This window comes from Mirounga angustirostris, unplaced genomic scaffold (assembly GCF_029215605.1).
Source record: "Mirounga angustirostris isolate CCGP_5_RB_7025 unplaced genomic scaffold, mMirAng1.0.hap1 SCAF_7, whole genome shotgun sequence".
Taxonomy (NCBI): Eukaryota; Metazoa; Chordata; class Mammalia; order Carnivora; family Phocidae; genus Mirounga; species Mirounga angustirostris.
Genome location: NW_026991715.1, coordinates 119,219,182 through 119,236,727, shown reverse-complemented (window position 1 = coordinate 119,236,727; position 17,546 = coordinate 119,219,182). Strand labels below are relative to the sequence as shown.

Here is a 17,546-nt window from a genome sequence, read left to right as displayed (position 1 = left end):
GTCATACCAGAAAATACACAACAGCAAAGGATTTTGTCTCTTAAAAACAAAAAGCATTTACACTTTAAAAAATGGGTTGAGGTGGGATTCCCTCCTTCTTTTTTTTTTTTTTTTTTTAAAGATTTTATTTATTTATTTGACAGAGAGAGACACGGTGAGAGAGGGAACACAAGGGGTAGCGGGAGAGGGAGAAGCAGGCTTCCCGCTGAGCAGGGAGCCCGATGCGGGGCTCGATCCCAGGACCCTGGGACCATGACCTGAGCCGAAGGCAGTTGCTTAACGACTGAGCCACCCAGGCGCCCGATTCCCTCCTTCTTAAAAATGTTTTTGGAACCACTAAAAAACCTGCATTTACACAATAGTGGATAAAAATATTCCTTGGGGTTGTACAAGAAGGGAGACAGGGACCACTGATAAGACATAGTAATGATTTTAATCAGCCTTGGCTTCTTTCTCTCCTGCTTCATTAGAAGCTGGACTCGCCTCATTTTTAGTTTCTCCATTTTCTGTAGGTAAGTCTGCCTTTGTTTCTTTGTTAGCCCCTTCAGCCTATTTTCCCTGCGCCTCCTTTTCCCCTTTGTTTGTACTTTTTTGTCTGAAGATTTATCCTGTCCTGTCCCCTTTCCTGGCTTTGTTTCCACTTTTGCAGGAGCAGGTTTGGCCAACAGCCTCCCAGATCTCCTCTTGGGCCCCTCCTTTCCCGCCCTCTTGACAGAGCTGACCTTCTTCTAGGTCATCATTGTGGCAGGGCCCAGAGCGCCCAGAGCCTTCGCGAAGCTGGGCTGCTTGGCCCATGCTGCTCCTGCCACCGCCTGAGCTTCTGTGAGCCGCCTGATAATTTCTGAAGACAGCCAAAAAATGTAGCAGTTTTTGTTTTAAAGAGCTCAATCTACCCAGTGACACAGACATGTAAATTAAACAAACAAAAAAACCCAAACAAGCAAACCCCCTGCAAAACGAAAAAACCAAAACCAAAACCCAAAAAAACAAACCATACCAACAAAAAAAATACCTATAGGCTGGAAGAGAAAGAGGACTAAAAGAAATCTGAAAATAGAATTTCAGAGATCTTTGCAAGGAGCAGTATGAATTATATTGGAAGGGGGTGAATAGTGTAATGGTTTCAAGGAAGGGGGCAACTGGTTATAGACTATCATTAAGGGAAGTTTCCGCATTCTAGTTATATAAAGATCAACATTAGGAAACTTAATTTATTTCATGGAAATAAAAGGAGATAAAACATGATTAGTGCCTGTACAAGTCTTAAACCCCTTAAGAGTACATTTCAGAAACCAACGGTAAATATGTATAGTGAAATGTTAGTCATTCCCATTAAAATTAAGAACAAGGCAAGAATTGTAATGGGCACTGTGATCATTCAATATGGTAATGGAATAAGGTACTATGCGGAATAAATGCATTAAAAAATTTTGTTTTCTGATGATATAATTGAATACCAAAGAAAACCAAGAAACCGAACTAAAAATCTATTTGAACTAAAAAGGAAATTTATTAAGATGGCTGGCTACAAAAAAATCAGGTCTTCCTTTTCTACTAGTGTCACAGGATGTTATGTTGGAAGCTTTGTCTGAACTCCAAGTGACAATGTGCTATGAGTCAGATTAACAAGCTGAAATTTCAAAGAACATGTCTGTGAAGCTGCTGGATGAGTCATACACAAGGATCTAAAACAGTAAGGTTGCTGGAGATGCAGCCGGATTTGGTGAGAACTAGTTTGGAACATTCTGTGTTGAGGTCCCATCTCCCATCCAAGGGAAGGAATGGGATAACTGACCCTCTTCCTCAAATGTAACGAGGCATCTTGGATTGGTTTCTGATTCATGCCTATGGAACTTGAGACCAAAAGATTGTGGCTGGGGGCGCCTGGGTGGCTCAGATGGTTAAGCGTCTGCCTTCGGCTCAGGTCATGATCCCAGAGTCCTGGGATCGAGCCCCACATCGGGCTCCTGGCTCGGCGGGGAGCCTGCTTCTCCCTCTCCCTCTGCCTCTCTCCCTGCTCATGCTCTCTCTCTCTTTCTCTCTCTCAAATGAATAAATAAAAAATCTTAAAAAAAAAAAAAAAGATTGTGGCTGGCAGTTTTGTGTGACTAGGTGATTAAGTTTCTTCAGATAAGCTATAGTGAAAGCTGGTGTCCGGTCATTCTTTCTCCTTCCTCTTTCCTGCTGCCAATTGGCATTGGAGCACATATCTTTGAGCTTGAGATCACCGTGGCACTGAAGAAGCTAGAGGGAGACTGATAATTATGGAGCTACCATTCCTGCCCCAAACAGCCTCCAACTGAATTCTATTACATGAGAAAGGAATACGCTACCTTATTTAAGCAATTGTTACTTGGGGCTTTCTGTTATTAGCAGCTGAAATGAATCCTCTCATTTGATCTTTTTCTTATTTAATCGTCACAACTTGAGAGGTTTAGCGATGAGGAATAATAAGTTTACAGCAAATAAGAGGAGGCTGTGAAAAAACATTGAGGTAGTTGTGAAGAACTATTAATAAAGTAAGTTTCAGAGGGGTGCCTGGGTGGCTCAGTCGGTTAAGTCTCGGACATGATCTCAGGGTAAGATTGAGATTTTAGATCATATAAACTTTACCATTAAAGAAAAAAAACTTTGCATGTAGTAGAAGTGGCTAGTTTGGGGCGGTTAATTTTTTTTTCTTTTGAGTTTCCTGACATCCTTTCAAGTGGCACCAGGTGGATGGTATTTAGGACCATGTGAATAGGAGTGAAAATTAAGTCTTGCAAAACTATATTTCAAGTATAATAATATTTAATAAGCATACAGTACACCAGAGAACAAACAATAGTCATTTTGCTTTCTGCTTAAATTTCAATAACTTGAATTTGGTATTTTTGTCTGTTTCTAGGTGTCCATGTAACCCAATTGTTTCACTTTTCCACAGGATATCCCAAATATAAATTCTTTTTCTTTTCCATTGCTTAGAGTTTAGTTGCTTCCTTTTGTCTGTCTCGAGGCGTTTGTTCAGATATAGTCTAAGAAAAAAAAAATTGTGGCATGATCTTTTTATCAAGAATATAATTAATCAACTAAACATACTGTTTGCTAAGTAAATATTTTTTTCCATATAGTATATTTACTTAAAGGAAAAATTTTCCTCAGTCTATCCCCCAGTTTTGAGCTGATTAGAAATTTTTGAAATTAAAAAAAAAGATCTAGTTTTTACATAGCCATTTTATTTAACTTTTGTAAAACTAGATTGAGATCCCAAATTGAGTATAAAGATTCAAGCATGTCTGGATGGTTGCTGGAATGGGTTGTGGAAGTTTAGACTTAATAGCATCCCAAGAAGACTGTAAAATCCTTGTCTAACACTGAGACCCCATTGCATTGTGCCTGGCTCACAGAATTTTCTTCATAGATATTTGTTGAATCAATAGGGTAATGGAAGGATGGATGAGTGGATGGATAAAAGAGAGAGGGAGCACTTACTGTGACTGATAGAGCGGAATAAAGATGACTATGGAATCCATTTCTGGAATATCAGAAGGTGGAACATTGTAGTGAGCGGAAGATCTGTCCCTGATATTTGTTTCCCCATCCCAGTTGGAGGCACTGAATTCACGTCCAAGTCCAGAGGATATCAGGGAGCTGTGAATGATGACTGTAAGAGTGGTTTCATTAAACTTCAGTAAGACTCGAAACACAAGTAGCAATGCTGGAAACACTATGAATCAAACCCTTCTTTCCCACATTACAACAAAGCACAGTGAAATTTTGAGAGACTGTCCCTGCAGCAGTGAGTTTATTCATGACCACTTGTAATGCATCTTCTGGGAGTCACAACAGTAATTGAGGGACATTTGACATGAGGCCACGGCCTGCATTGACAGGTGTTGGAGGTAATACCCAATAGCATTTGAGTTCTTCTGTTAATGTGGTTTAATTACAGAGCCAGGACCAGGGCCCTGCACTAAAAGTAAGTGCTTCTTTGACTTCTTCACCCTAGGCATCTTTCTTGCTCTACCCTAGCCCTGGCTTTGTTTAATTAATACCCGTTAGTTCATCATAACTAGAGAATTCTAGGTTAAAGAAATATTTCACTGTCTTCCATATCCACTGATGAATTCTTTTAACAAGCAAATATGTAAAAAGACAAAGCTAACAATCCTGACCCTAGGTAATTGCTTTTAGTGGAAAATGACTTAATATATATTAAGTCTACATCCTCAGACACATGTTAAATATTACAATTTTCACCCAGCTTCCTCGCATATTGGTTGCAGATGATAGAGTATAATCATTGCCCTTGGGAACCTAGCATTTATTTATTATAGTAGGATTTTTTCCCCCTTAGCAATGGTAATAAATATAAAATGACTGGTCTCCATTCTTTTACTTCATTTTGTGGCTAAGCGGGACATTTTTAATAAGTTTTAAAATCATTTGAAAATTATACAGTGATACGTACCACACTGATGGGCAAACTTGTGTGCTCAGAGCACCACTCAGAAAATCTGTCGTTTTCTTTCTACAGAGAAATGGCAATGGTGGCAAATGATGGCAGATAGGTAGGACCGATTTTGGTGAATGTGGGCTGGTGTGGGACCTAATTATAAAAATAGAATTGTCCCGACTAATCTGTTATGTTGGCAACAGATCTAAGGACTATAGACAAATACTTATGAAGATTTGAGAAAATGAAGACAAGCAAAGACAGATTTGCCATCACCATAGTAGTTAAGATAAATCCTTCATTCAGTTAGTACTGCAAAGAAATTTCATTTAGATTTTAACTTTTTGATATATAATTCACAAAGGGAATTTGTCTCACTTCAAAAATAACTCTTCAATGGGCGCCTGGGTGGCTCAGTCGGTTAAGCGACTGCCTTCGGCTCAGGTCATGATCCTGGAGTCCCGGGATCGAGTCCCACATCGGGCTCTCTGCTCGGCAGGGAGACTGCTTCTCCCTCTGACCCTCCCGACCCTCCCCCCTCTCATGCTCTCTATCTCTCTCTCATTCTCTCTGGCTCAAATAAATAAATAAAATCTTTAAAAAAAAAATAACTCTTCAAATATCAAACAAGAGAATAAATGTTTTTTCACTAGGAAAATATTTGATCTTTCTGACAATGCCTTCTGTTCTAAGAGAGAGGGAGAGAGAGAGAGAGAAGCAAAGAGCAAAGCAAAACAAAACAAATACTTTGTTCTCTAGAGTTTTCCTAACAAAAGTCTTGCATTTGTCTCTGTGGAGAGTGTACAGGGCAGTTTTGCCAACCATATGTTGTCAGAATGTAACGTTTTTTTTCTAAAGGTTATATGCTTCTATTTATTTCATTAATCTCTAATAAGGGCTAGTTCCATACCAAAATTTTTCAAATTGTTGAATTGACCCGTCTATTGTAAGAAGACAATTGCCCATAGTATTCCCAATGATCTGACCTGCAAGTGTAGACCTGAGCGCTAAGGAGCAACAACGCTACTTTGCCATGTGGTGGACGTATGCAGCCTCCATAGAGTGTGATGAGAAAGGGCATTTCCATAGCTTGAGCAAGTTCAAAGTGACTTCCAAAGGTGGTGAAGATCCAACTACTGAGGGAGAAGGAGAAGAAAGAAAGAGTGAGAGGGTAAGAGAATAACAAAGGGGAAGGTACAAAGGGATGAGGGAAAGGAAGACAGATCAAAGTGAATTTTTGCATTTAATATCTGAGCTCAGATTTGAATTAACATTGTGGTATGCTAGAGCTGGTCCATACTGGTTTTCAAGCAGATTGTGTGGCTCTCTTCCCAACTCTGTTCAGTGATCTCATATAGGTAGCTTCAACAGACCACAGAAGAAGTATTTACATGCAAAAATAAGCATATGCTACAAATCAGGGTATCTTCTCTGGAGAGCTAGTTGTTAAACATTTATCAGTTTGCTCCAGTTGACATAGAAACTCTCAATGGCCAGTGTGGTAAAAGAAAAGCCAATGTAACCAAATAGAAACAACTCATGAGCCAGGGTGAAGGCATCAGGGGGGAAGGAAGGAGAGACTCTGGGTGATCAAGATCATAATTTAATCACCTAGGTAATCATGCCTATTGGAAAAACACACCACCGAGTTGAGCCCAGTTACTTAGATGATTGGGAAGAGCACTGGCCGTCTTCTCTGGTACAACATTACTAATGTATGACCCAGGCAGACACCAGAAAAAGAGGACGTAGATTTCCGTGGGGTTTCCTGGATTAGCAGGAACAGTCCATTTGTAGTGTGTTGAATATGATTCGGAGGTAAAACCTAATTAAAATGTGATATACACTGGGAACAAAATGAGATAGATACAGGCACTTTTTATGAAGAGTTGAGGAAGATTATGAGCTTTTAAATCTCTTGATTCAAATCTATTAGCAAGGTTGCTCAGAATAGAAGTCTCTCTGAGGTTCCTAGAATGTGCCAGGTACTGGCTTAATTACTTTATTATATTATCTGATTTGATATTCATGGCAATCACATTAAGTAAATACTATTGCTATCCTCATTTTATAAATAAACTAAATAAAATTTAGAGGTGTGAAATCACTTGTTTGGGTTCTGGTCCAGACTTTGAGTTCTTATCTCTACTTTAATGTGGTTTGTTGTGCCATTCCAGGAGTTGCTAAATCTTTTTGAAATGCAAAATTCTGGATTAAATTTAGTAACCGAGGAATAATTTTCAAGTAAGAGAAGGGGATCCAGTGTGCTTGATATATATTTTTTTGTACATATAAGAATTTTATTTTTTTTATTTTATTTAATTAACATATAATGTATTATTTGTTTCAGGGGTACAAGTCTGTGATTCATCAGTCTTACACAATTCACAGCGCTCACCTACCCTCCCCAATGTCCATCACCCAGCCACCCCATCCCTCCCACCCCTGTGCTTGATATATTTTTGTTTTTATAATTGTGGTCTCTATTGGTATCTCTTTTACAGTACCCTTTACATAGAACATATACTTCTCATAAACATGTTATATACAAATAATTATTTTATTAATATAAAAACATGAAAAGACCCAATTAACTATGTAGAACTTATTATCTGGAAACTTCAACAAGCTAAAAAATACATTTTATTTTTTTTTAAAGTAAATTTTTAAAAAGTGTAATACACAGGTAATGGACATGTGTCCTACGTGTAAGGCTCAGTGAGTTTTCACACAGTGCAGATCTAGTGTACAAATTGCCTAGATAAAGAGACAGTGTCCAATAACTTAGGAGCCCCTTTCATGTCCTCTTTGGTCATTGCCTGCCACCCAGCCCCACACAAAATGCAACTACTACTATCCCGACTTCTGTCACCAGGGATTGGTTTTGCCTATTTTTGAAATTATGGAAATGGAATTATAAAGCATGAAAACTGTATTTGGCTTTTTGTTTGTTGACCATTATATTTGTGAGGTCCACTCATGTTACTCTGTGTAGTTGTAGATCATTTTCATTGCTGCAAGATCATTTGCTTATTTATTTGACTACTAATGGAAATTGAATTGAGAAATATTATTAAAGTCCATTTCCTGCCTTTGTATTTCCAGCTTATGCTAAGCCTTTTCAGCTCAGGCAAAGGTCTTGGGAATTGGGAGGATTTCTTAAAAGAATTTGCCGGCAAACATACTAATATGAGTTAATCTCTGTCTTTGTTCAACTTTAGCTTTATATAAGTTATCTTATTTACTCCATTCCTAAAATGTTAAATATTCCTGAAGCACTTTGGAGTTATAAGACTTCTTAGCTAGCTATTCCACTCAGAGACCTCAAAGGCCTTTGTAAATTCTCATCTGGGATCCAACATTTCCCACATAGAACCAAATGACCGTATCGGTCTCTAGTAATCCTACCAGCAACTTTGAGGCTAAAACTTGGGCTAACAGTGCAAACCATTTAACAATAACTCTTGTTCTAAGAAAGCTCAGGGCAGTGTTCCACTTTGTTTACATATGTAGCCATTTTCACAAAGTACTCTGTAAAAGTTTGGTGATCTAACTTGAATTTAGGTATTTCAACAGAGGGAAACAGAAACCATTATATAGAATGCATTAACTCAGTTAATGATTTTATTTTTTAATTTATTTTTGTCTATTATTTAAAGATTTTATTTATTTGAGAGAGAGAGAGAGAGCACAAATGGGGAGGGGCAGAGGGAGAGGGAGAAGCAGACTCCCCAATGAGCAGGGAGACCCACATGGGGCCCAATCCTAGGACCCTGGGATCATGACCTGAGCCAAAGGTAGACATTTAATGACTGAGCCACCCAGGCGCCCCCTGAGTTAATGGCTTTAAAACATCTCCAGTCCTGTAGAAAATAAATATTTCCAGTATACAAATATCCCTTTGCCTATTGGTCTGAAACTAGTACTTCTTAATTTCTTTCTCAAGGAACAATTTGAGAATATAGGGAAAACTCCTCAGAATAATTCCTGATGATCCAAATTTTTCCATATGATTTTGGTGAGCCCACCCAGAATTCTGCGAGGTTTCTGTGGATACCATGTTAAGAAACTATTTTCTAAACATGTTTGACCTTAAACATTTCTTGTGGGACTATATGCCAGGTAACGTGCTGTTTGTCACTCTGTAGCATGCATTCCCTGTGGGCACAAGACCACCTCCAAGGAGGTAAACATTTCTTCTTGGGAGGTGAAAAGATCTTGCTATTTTTTATGTATAATACGCAGATATCCATATAGTACGTTAGCTGATATATAGTACATTAGCTGTAATATATCTGTGGTATTAAAATGTGATGGGGGAGAGGAAATTTGGAAAAGAAAAAATTTCTAAATTATCCCCTTTGGAGATGATGGAATCTCATTGGAAATGGGAAGAGCCGAGGGAGAAATTCTGGGCAAGACAGGTTTGACTTTTAGCCTTTTAAGTGAAGTATACATGTAACTCACCCCAGTTCCATGAAACCTTTCTTTTTAAGCATCTCTGAATGTATGTTATTAATTGAGCCAAAATTGTGGTGGTAAGAATACTTAATTCTGGGAGGCATAACTATGGGTATTTCCCAAAGGAAGCAATAAAATATTTTATTATTACATAAGGCTCCAAAAATATGAATGATGAAAGTCATTTACTCTTCAAAGCTCAATTTCATTAATTTTTTTTCATGTATTTTAAAAAACATCTGAAGATAATTTTATATACTTTAATGGTCTGACATGCTATAGATATAATTGCTTCTAATTTCTTTAATGATATATCTTGGAAAGTTACAAGTTATATGTAATCTTTTAGTTTTGTACTTAGCAGTGATATGATTTGGGAAGAAATGATTATACTTTGAAATAAGAAATATCATCATTTAGCATAATTTTGAGTAAACTTATGCTTTCAAAGTTCTCAGGAAGACTCATTCAAAGTTGTAATCTTGGAACCCATTTTTAAAATAATCAGTAAATTACCTTACAGAAAGAATGAACTAATTGCTCTGTTCCTACAGACCAATCCCGGTGGATTGATTCTTTTCTAGGTATAAAGAGTGTGCCATTTACTACTCAGTGGCATATTTCCTTGGATGTTTTATGTCACTTATGTTCTTCCCTTATCCCTTCAAAACAATTAGGATGAGTTTCACTCTCCACTAAGAGGTAAAATCAAATGCCTAAGAGAGCACAATGACTAACCTTGGCATTTAAAAAATGAATTTTAGGGGTGCCTGGGTGGCTCAGTCATTAAGCGTCTGCTTTTGGCTCAGGTTATGATCTCGGAGTCCTGGGATCGAGCCCGCATCGAGCCCCGCATTGGGCTTCCTGCTCTGCGGGAAGCCTGCTTCTCCCTCTCCCTCTGCCGCTCCCTCCTCTCTCGCTGTGTCTCTCTCTGTCAAATAAATAAATAAAATCTTTAAAAAAGAAAAATGAATTTTAGATGTCGTCAAGAAAATAAATATATGTCAATGGGTATATCACCTTTCTTCTCTTTTTTAATATGATGCAGGAAATGGCCCTATCAAATAGTAACTTTGGCAAGAAAGAGAAAAGAAAGCAAAAGTAGCAAAATGCAACAAAGCAAAACAAACAAACAAACAAACAAACAAACCCAACAAAACAAAAACAAAAACAAAAAATGAAACCAAACCCTTGTGTGTGTTACTATCAATAGCCGATCATAGTGTGGGTCAACTTTCTCAAAGAGTTGTTTAATTTTGTTATGGACAAGAAGACTTGCCCCTAAACATATGAAACAAAATCTTATTAGGCTTGGTAGGTTGGCTTTTGACAAGTTGGTTAAATATATTTGCTCCATTGTTTTTTAGTTGGAAAGCTAGAGGTAACTTGAAATTGTAGTAATTCCTACTTCAAAATCCTCAGGCTTATTGTGTTTTGCTAGGTATTACGGGCTGAATTTGCCCCTCCCCAGCAACCCAATTCATCTATTGAAGTCCTAACCCCCAGTACTTTAGAATGTGACTACTTTTGGAGACAGGCTCTTCAAAGTGGTAATTAAATAAAGGGAGGTCCTTAGGGTAGTCTCTAATCCAATATGATTGAGTGTCCTTATTAAAGAGGGAATTTGGACACATACACACACAGAGGGAAGATGATGTGGAGACAGAAAGAAGATGGCTGTGTACAATTCAAGGAGAGAGGCCTCAGAAGAAACCAACTCTGCCAATAGCTGGATCTTGGACTTCCAACCTCCAGAACTATAAGAAAACAGATTTCTGTTGTTTAAGCTACCCAGTCTGTGATACTTTGCTATGGCAGTCCTAGCAAACTCATAGAATGGGTTAATATCTATTAAAAAGTTCTTTATGAATTTTTGATATTTTATTTTTCATGCTTTACATTATTTTCTACCCTTTCCCATCTCTATGCTATGTGGTTGTCTCTGAGCTAGCATGGTTCGGTAGCAATAGGTAGAATTCTACTATGGGATAAAGGAGGTTTCTTTTAAGAAGAGGGAAATAACAAATCAAGCTAACAAGTTACAGGCTCCTTCCTATTTGCATCTTAAATTGTGCCAGTTATTAGTCTTTTTTTTTCACTTTAAAAAGATTAATCATACTTCTTTCTGCTCTATAATAATACTTGCTGCCGCAACAAGGGCATTCCATAAAACCGAGATAATTCAGGCACTAACAAAGTGCCTGGATAGAAATAGTGATAATAAATGTTGGTCTTCTTCTCGTCTTTGTTCTCTGCTTTCTTAGGAAAATGCCAGACCAGAAAGGAAGTAACCAATGACCTGAATTTGGATGGATATATCACTATAACTAATAATGATACTAATAGTGATAAATCATTTACTTAAAATTAATTTTGTCTAATAAATAGATGGAGTCTGCAGGTATTTTTCCTTATGTGTCTGAGGGCAAGCATTTAATGTTAAATTAGAGTGAAGTTAGAATGGTGATGGTCATAGTTTGATTTTATATTTTATGAAGTTAAGATCAAGAATGGGTAGTTATAATGTAAGTTACTGTATACTGAAAACATATTTACTGATTTACTGATTTTCCAACTCTGCCTACCATTCTTTACTGTAATAGTCATGTAGGATATACTTATTCTAGGTATCTAAAAAATGAATTCCTACTCTTTTCATTCTATGTCAATCTACTTCACCAAATTTATATATCATCCCATCTGCCTTGTAGTGAAACATGCAGAAATGTGAAGGACTGTCATTCTTATAACCCTTTATTCAAACCATTGTCATAGGCTACTATTGCTTTCTGTGTATATATTGAGTGTGTCCTTTCTACTCTAACTACTTCAAAAGCTTTGTGCAAATAGTGAGTCTGAGCCTGGATAATAGCAACATCTTTTACCGGGACTTTCAATCTTCAGTCATTCCATCTCCTACATTAATTTAGTCTTCAAAAATAGTTATAGAAGCACATCAGTGCTGATTGATAACATGAAACACAGTGGTAAACCGCAGAAGGAGAGATGCAAGAGAATTTCTAATGATGAAAATAATCATTCTCATAATGTGATATTCCTTTAACAGATATTTAATGAGCACCTGCCATGTGCCAAGTACTATTCTAGGTTATATGCATTTAACTAAGTGCCCCAAACTTAAAAATTATGGAATCGGAAATGAAGGTACACATCACTTTATACTGTGAAATTGTATACAGTGCAGAAAAATCTATAAATCTTAATATGAATGGAGGTTGGACAGTGTATTTGAGTGAGATAAAGGAAAGAAGGCAAAAGGTAATTTGGACATGGCAAAAACTTATGGCTATCTGTCCAGTTAGAGGAAACCAGCTGGTGATGTTCACAATCACAAAACTGTTCTGATGGAAACTATAGATGTGACCCAGAAACTTCAACAATCTGTTCATCTTCTGAAAATCTATTCCACATAAGCAAAACAACTGATAAATTCTTGCCTAGTCTTAATGACATTTTCATGGCCTGGAGGGTAAAGAAAGTGATTACAAGAACTAATATTTTTGCCCTAATTTTGATCAGCATGGAGAATTTGGTTCATAAAGTGCCAGTGGCAGGTGATTTTGGAAAAACTGACCGTGACATTTTAGAATTTGGAATACACTGGGAGAACTACTCATTAGACAGGTACTCCAGACTTTAAGAAAGAAGACTTCAAGAATTTCAGACATGAAAGACTCAGAAGAAAGCTCAGAAAGGTAACAAAAAATGCTGATGATATAACTGACAATGCAAATCTCAAATTATTTTAGTGAGGAAGAAAGGAAGGCACATAATAGAAGAAAATGTCATAACTATGCAGAGAACTTTATTATGTGTTCAGATTGTAAAAAATACATACAAAGAAAATAAAAAGGAAGACAGATAACCAAAAGGAAGACAAATAACTCTAAATACAGAAATGTAGTATGGATTGGTAAGAAGAGTGCAGGAAGGTCAACATCCATAATGAGCTGAGGTTTGCAAAATTTCCTACTGACTGTTGAGTTTGGCTTCAATTGGAAATGAGTAGGGCTATTTTGAGTGTAAAGTCAAAACTGCTCTGGTTGATTTATCTCCTCCATTGCTTGCTTATACTCTCCTCTTTCTTTCTCTATTGCCTCTAACAGAGGCATTACCTAATGTTAAAATAAAATTCCTTTAGCTTCCAGTATTTTCCCTAAGCCTTTTTTTCTTTTAAAGATTTTATTTATTTATTTGACAGAGAGAGACATAGTGAGAGCAGGAACACAAGCAGGGGGAGTGGGAGAGGGAGAAGCAAGCTTCCCGCGGAGCAGGGAGCCTGATGTGGGACTCGATCTCAGGACCCTGGGATCATGACCTGAGCCGAAGGCAGACGCTTAATGACTGAGCCACCCAGGTGCCCTGCCCTAAGCCTTTTTCTAGTCCATATGTAGAATTCATAGCTTAAAAAAATAATTTCAGTCTTCCAATGCTAGAAATGGAAGGGCCCAAATCAAAGAAGTCAAGCTGAGTATGTTAAGAGGACACAAAGTCATACGGAAAAGATAGAAGGGGACCTTCAGATACACATCTTTAAATGAAGGGCAAAGGTTGTACTCTCAAGAATTTTTCTGCCTTGTCAAAATACTTCTCTTACAAGCTGTCGTAGGATTATTACTAAGATATTCAATGAGAGTGAAAACTGGGAACAGAAACTGGAGATGAGCTTTGTTTAGCTTGACTCTTTAACAATGTTCTGAAAATCTCAAACCTACCTCTCTTGACATGCAGGAAGTCAGAGCCAGTCTTCACTTGGTTCCCAAGGGATTCCACGAACGCTGAAGATTAATGGAAGATATTATGGTGTCAGAAGTAAAACTAAAAATGGGAATTTGAAATATATATTTCAATTGGAAGAGTAAAGAAAATATGGAATGATTTAGGAAAAGTTAAAATTGTTGATTGTTAGGTAGCTATTACATTTTTGTCAAGGCAAATCTTCAGGATCATTACAAGAGAAAATAATAGTGGAGAGGAGAATAATTAAATCTAAGATCTCTCACAAAACAAATATCAGAATGGGTCATTCTCCTGCTAAAAAAACTTTTATGGTTTCTCATTGCACATAAGATAATATTCTCTCTGACAAACTTCTTCATCAAATTCTCATTTATTCTCCCCCTTTCGCACTGAAAACATTTATCATTTTAAAAAAGAAAAGTGTAGATTCACAGGTAGATGTAAGAAGTAATACAAGATGTTTTATATACACATTACCCAATTCCCCCCAGTGGTAACATACCACATAATTCAAGCACAGTATCATAACCAGGCACTTGCCATTGATATTCTCATAGACCTCTTTCTAAGATAGCACAGTCAAGGTATAGAACACTTTCATCACAAGGATACTCTGACTTACAAGTCTAAAGTGAGCTGGCTGTGCTCTCACCCTACCATATCCTTTCCTAGAATCTCCTTTTCTCCTGTATTAGTTTTCTATTTTTACATAACAAATTACTAAAAACTTAATAGCTGAAAACTTCACATGTAATAGCTCAGTTTTTGTGGGTCAGAAGTCTGAGCACAGCTTAACTGGGTCCTTTGTTCAGGCTCCTACAAAGCTGCAGTTGCAGTGTCAGCCAGTCCACATTCTCTTCTAGACCCTTCTCTGGGGGAAAAAAATCTGTTTCCACATTCTCGTGCGTTGGTGGCAAAATTTACCTCCTGTGGTTCTAGGACTGAGTCCCCTGTTATCTTACTGCCTGTTGGCTGGGAGCCCACAGTTCCCTTCCATGTGGTCCTCTCACAACATGATAGCTTATTTTTTCAAAGCCAGACAGAGGAGTCTCTTGCTCGGGTCTACTATGATGGATTCTCATATAATACCACCTACTCATGGGAGAGACGTCCCATTGCCTTTGCCATATAATGTAACCAAATTAAGAAAGTGGCCTGTCGGTGTTGCCTTTGCTATATTCTTTTGCTAGAAGCAAATCACATGTCCTACCCATACTAAGGGGAGAGGACCATATGAGGTGTGACACCAGGAGGCTGGGATTCTGGGCCATGCTAGAATTCTGCATACCATATCTCCTAATGTCCCCATTACTCTGTTCCAGTCACTTGGAACTTCCCTCTTTTCCTCCAAGTATGACTCCATCTTAGCATCTCTATACCTATTGCTTCCTCTGATTGGGGTATTATTCCCCCTGATATTTACAAAACTGTCTTATTTCTTTTTGTCACTTTTCTTTTTTTTTTTTTTTTAAAGATTTTATTTATTTATTTGACAGAGAGAGAGAGATAGTGAGAGCAGGAACACAAGCAGGGGGAGTGGGAGAGGGAGAAGCAGGCTTCCCGCCGAGCAGGGAGCCTGATGTGGGGCTTGATCCCAGGACCCTGAGATCATGACCTGAGCCGACGGCAGACGCTTAAGGACTGAGCCACCCAGGCGCCCCATCTTTTTGTCACTTTTCAAAGATAACTATAGTAAAGAGGTCTTGCTTCCTGACCTTCCTATTTAAAATTGCATTTTCATCTTTATCTCCTATATTCCTGTCTTCATTATCTTGCTTTACCTTGCTCCATAGCACTTAACACTGCCTGACATACTATGTACTTGTTTATTTGTTGTCTGCTTATCTTCACTAAAATAAAAATTTCATGAGGCAGGGATTTTTTCTCTTTTGCTTCCTATCTCTGGCACTTGGTGCCTTGTGCAAAATTGGTCCACAAATATTTGTTGAATGAATGAATAAATACTTTATTTGGCAAATATAAAACTAAATAATTTTATTTGAAAGAACATAGTGGTTAAGCTCACCAGCTTTGGGTTATACTGCTTGTGATTGAATCTCTGTTCTCTGATTTAATGTGTCTGTGAAACTAATTTCACCTCTTTATGCCTTGTTTTTCTTAGCTGTATAATGACTAAGATAATAGTATCTTTTCCTCAGGTTGATAAGGAATTCTGAAATAACACATGTACAATATTTATTAAAATACCTTATAATCAGGGGACACCTGGGTGGCTCAGTTAGTTGAGTGGCCGACTCTTTGTTTCAGCTCAGGTTATGATCCCAGGGTTGTGAGATTGAGCCCCACGTTGGGCTTTGTATCAGCGAGGAGTCTGCCTGAGATTCTCTCTCCCTCCCCTTCTGTCCCTGCCCCCGCTCACATGCACAGACACACTTTCTCTCAAATAAATAAAATCTTTTTTAAAAAGTATCTTAGAAACAGGAAATTCTCTATAATATCAACAAATGTAATTGCTGGTAGTAGTTTATTCAGATAAATAAATAGCTAATGTGATTCTGTGGGCCAGGAATTCAGGCAGGGCTCAGTGGGGATGGCTTCTCTGCTTCACATGGTATTCATGAGGGCAACTCCACTGGAGTTAAAGGATTGAAAAGTGACCTTCACTGTATACCTAGAATCTCATCTTGGGAGGCTCAAATGGTTGTGTGTTATCTAAGATGACTGGACCTCTCTCTTTTCATGGCATTTCCTGGGCTCAGTTACATGGGGTGTTGTTTTTCCTTGTGTGACCTCTCTTTCAACATGATGTCTCATCCACAAGGTCTTGTCTCTTCAGTCAGGCTACCAAACCTCACAGAGCCGCTGGCTTCCCAGGGACTGGAAAGGAGGTGTTGACAGTTTTCTTGATGCTTAGGCCGAGAACTAGCACAGAATCACTTCCACTGTATTCTATTGGTCAAAGCAAGTCACAACGCCAGCCGATATTCAAAAGGAAGAAAATAGACTCCAGCTCTTAACGGAACAAGTCTCAGGAGTGTACAGAGACAGAAGGAATTACTGTCAGCCATTTGGCACTCAGCTTAACAAAAAAAACCTAAGAAAATGTTTATTTTAAAAAAGCTTATAACAGAGGTTAGAATGTGGATAGAATAGTGAAAATTATATTTTCTAAGCCATTTCCTGATACCTAACCTAAAATGGAAAAGAGATCAACAAACTAAAATACGCATGCACACACACACACACACAGACACACACGGTGAATAAGATGTTTAGAGGGATAGAAAGAGTTCTAAATCTGTATTTATTTACTTATTTATTATTTTAAAGAATTATTTGTTCCTTCAAAGGTTAATAACATGGACTTTTTTTTTTTTAAGATTTATTTATTTGACAGAGAGACACAGCGAGAGAGGGAACACAAGCAGGGGGAGTGGGAGAGGGAGAAACAGGCTTCCCGCCTAGCAGGGAGCCCGATGTGGGGTTCAATCCCAGGACCCTGGGATCATGACCTGAGCCGAAGGCAGATGCTTAACGACTGAGCCACCCAGGCGCCCCTAAATCTGTATTTGGAAAGAAATTATAACCAAGACTAAAACTGACATCTAATCAATAAAGATACACTTAACCAAACAGCTTTGGTGGCATTTTAAAATTCACCTCTAGGGGTGCCTGGGTGGCTCACTCAGTTGAGCAACCAACTCTTGATTCCAGCTCAGGTCATGATCTTAGGGTCATGGGATTGGACCCCTCGTTAGGCTCCACACTTAGCACAAAGTCTGCTGCCCTCTGCCCTTCGCCCTGTGCTCTCTCTCTCTCTAAAATAAATAAATAAATACAAAAATCTTAATTCATTGATTAATCCACCTCCAGTAAGATCTTGAATTAGTCATTAGCTTTTTTTTACATGTGTGGCATTTGTTCTATG

The 17,546-nt window shown here is 38.0% G+C and overlaps 1 pseudogene; it reads right to left on the bottom strand.

The window, feature by feature from the left end:
* Positions 1-432: 432 nt before the first annotated feature.
* Positions 433-737, bottom strand: LOC123853232 (non-histone chromosomal protein HMG-14-like; annotated as a pseudogene).
* Between the last annotated feature and the right edge of the window lie 16,809 nt (positions 738-17,546).